Source organism: Eimeria mitis, genomic scaffold (assembly GCF_000499745.2).
Source record: "Eimeria mitis Houghton genomic scaffold, Emh_scaff550, whole genome shotgun sequence".
NCBI classification, from domain to species: Eukaryota; Apicomplexa; class Conoidasida; order Eucoccidiorida; family Eimeriidae; genus Eimeria; species Eimeria mitis.
This window is the reverse complement of record NW_013573772.1, coordinates 10,561-10,842: the sequence shown is the minus strand read 5'-3', so window position 1 is coordinate 10,842 and position 282 is coordinate 10,561.

The window sequence follows — 282 nt, the reverse complement described above, 5'->3', positions numbered from 1 at the left end:
ATATATATATATATATATATATATATATATATATATATGTATATATGTATATATATATATATATATATATTATGAAATATATTTTGCTGTGTTATTGTAACGTAATTCTACTGCGGATGTTTTGTTACAATTAGGGTTTAGGTATATATATGAGCTTGTGGTTTAGGGTTTAGGGTTTAGGGTTTAGGGTTTTAGGGTTTAGGGTTTGGAGCCCTAAACCCTGAACCCCAGAGCGGGGCCTTATCTATAGGCTTGAAGAGTATTGACACTGAATTAGAGAAT